The following is a 2,098-nucleotide window of genomic DNA, read 5'->3' as shown; positions in this document are numbered from 1 at the left end:
ATCAGACTTGTTCAGTGAATTTTTAAATTTTTCTCCTGGTTATTTAGCAAAGGTGATTTGCATCTCTTGGCATTTGCAGCACTTGAGTGGAGAAGACCTGACAATTGATAGTTGGCCTCTTTATTCTATTTTTGATGTCGAATCTCATCATGAAGTGCTCTCCATGCTCAATGCTGATTTTTTTCTTTTTTGCATCGATTACAACACCAACTGTGGGGATTTCCACCTTTCCAACCCTAGGGGATAAATTTTTTAGAACACCATGGGGGTGCCTAATGGTCCTATCAGCTAGGACCAAGTAGAGGCTACTGGGTTTAAAATCATGAAAACCCATCTTATTTAGCAACTGAAAGAGGCATGACACTAACTGAAGCCCCTAAATCACACAGGCAGTTGGTGAAGATTCGAAGACCCAGTGAGCATGGAAATGTGAAGGAGCCAGGGTCATCCAGTTTCTCTTGGATCCTCAACTCTGCATCAAAACATACACAACTCATTAGGATTGCATTCCAAATTTCCCTAATGGCTTCCTTTGCTGCTTCTTTCCACTGAGCGGTCTCTCGGACTATTTCCTCTCAAAGAGCATGTGGGGAAAAAACCTTAGGTGCAGGGTCTTTTCGGTTGGAGATACACTCTGCAAGTGCTTCTAATTGAATATCAAGGGCAGCCCTGAATATTTCCTCCAAATCCTCTTCCTCGGTTGCAAGAGGTTGAGGTTACTCTGCCACCCGAACGTCTACTCGATGGTTCATCCAAACAAAGTGATTGGATAAAGCTTTGGGTTCATCATCGAGTGGTGCATCGGTCATGAACTTCCCTTGTTGTTGGCTTGAAACCCGAGCAGGTACTCGATAGTCAACTCGATCTAGGTGATCGCGTGACTGATCAGGTTGATACTCGGTTAGGAAGCCGTGTTGCTCTTGGATCTGCCTATGATCCACATCCTCTCCAGCCTGAACATCACTGTCCTCAGTGAATGTGTTAGCTACGTTGCGTACCCAAATGTCATGGGTTAAAGCATAATCCTTTGGTCTAAACAGATTTACCCAGGAGTTAGCCTGGTTTACGAGCTGGTGGTGCTATGGTTTGCCCTTCCATATACCTCAACTTATTATTTAGAGATTCGTACTTGGCATTGAGGTCGTTGTACCCAGAATCTATCTTGTTACTCATCTCCGCAAACCGTTCAGCGGTGTCCATTGCCGTTGTCGCCTGGCTTTGGATGATTTGCTGAATTAAACCACGTAGGTCGGCCTCTGGAGGTTGATTGGTTGGTCCCTGATGTGGTGGGAAACCAGGTGGAGCCATTGGCTGGTGATAGCCACCAGAGTACGGTTGCTTAGGAGCGTAGCCTTGTTTATACTAGACAAAAGGCTTCTGTGGGGATGGGTTTCCCTTAGCGGCCAAAGGGTAGCCCTTGTTGTATCCTTCGTGGTTGGTGATGTAATGTACATCCTCAAGCTGAACATTTTCTCCATCTTGCTGCTGAAACTGCTCTTCGTTAGAGATAAATCTAATGTTTTTTTTGTTGGCTGAGGAGTACCCTGTCCAACTTGTCATTGAGGGCTTTTATGTCCCGCCTGTACTTTGCATCGTTGTCCCCTGAAGCGTGGATCGGTCATAATCTTCATTGTAATGCCCATCAGATTGGACAAAATTTTCCACAAGAGCTCAACCATCATCAACATCCTTATTGAGGAAGTTTCCATTGCTAGCAGTGTCTTGCAACATCCTGATTTTTGGGACTACTCTGCGATAGAGGATGGTGAGTAAGGATGCATTGCTGAATTCGTGATGCGGGCATCGGCTGGCATATCCCTTGAAACATTTCCAGGCTTCCCTAAACGTCTCATTATTTTTCTGAACAAAGCTGGAGATGTCATTCCTCAACCTTGCTGTTCTGGAGTTGGAGAAAAATTTAGCAAGGAACACCTTATTGCATGCTTCATATGTGGTGATAGACTCCTTAGGCAGAGATTTCTCCCAAATGTGCCATCTTTGCTGACTCCGTTGATCTTTGTTAGGCTGTAGAGCCTATCAAAATCATTCAAATGGGTCATCCATTGGCAGTTCATGAAACTTGTTGCTCTGGATAATC

The 2,098-nt window shown here is 44.7% G+C and overlaps 1 non-coding gene across 1 annotated transcript; it reads left to right on the top strand.

The window, feature by feature from the left end:
- The first annotated feature begins 1,786 nt into the window (after nt 1-1,786).
- LOC147945527 (small nucleolar RNA R71) lies at nt 1,787-1,893 on the top strand. Its single transcript, XR_015597887.1, has one exon. It is a non-coding gene; the product is annotated as a small nucleolar RNA R71 (small nucleolar RNA).
- The last annotated feature ends 205 nt before the right edge of the window (nt 1,894-2,098 follow it).

The sequence above is a fragment of the Camelina sativa genome, chromosome 4 (assembly GCF_030686135.1).
Source record: "Camelina sativa cultivar CO46 ecotype springtype chromosome 4, ASM3068613v1".
Lineage (NCBI taxonomy): Eukaryota > Viridiplantae > Streptophyta > Magnoliopsida > Brassicales > Brassicaceae > Camelina > Camelina sativa.
The sequence above is the reverse complement of the archived record's forward strand: the minus strand, read 5'-3'. Positions and strand labels throughout refer to the sequence as shown.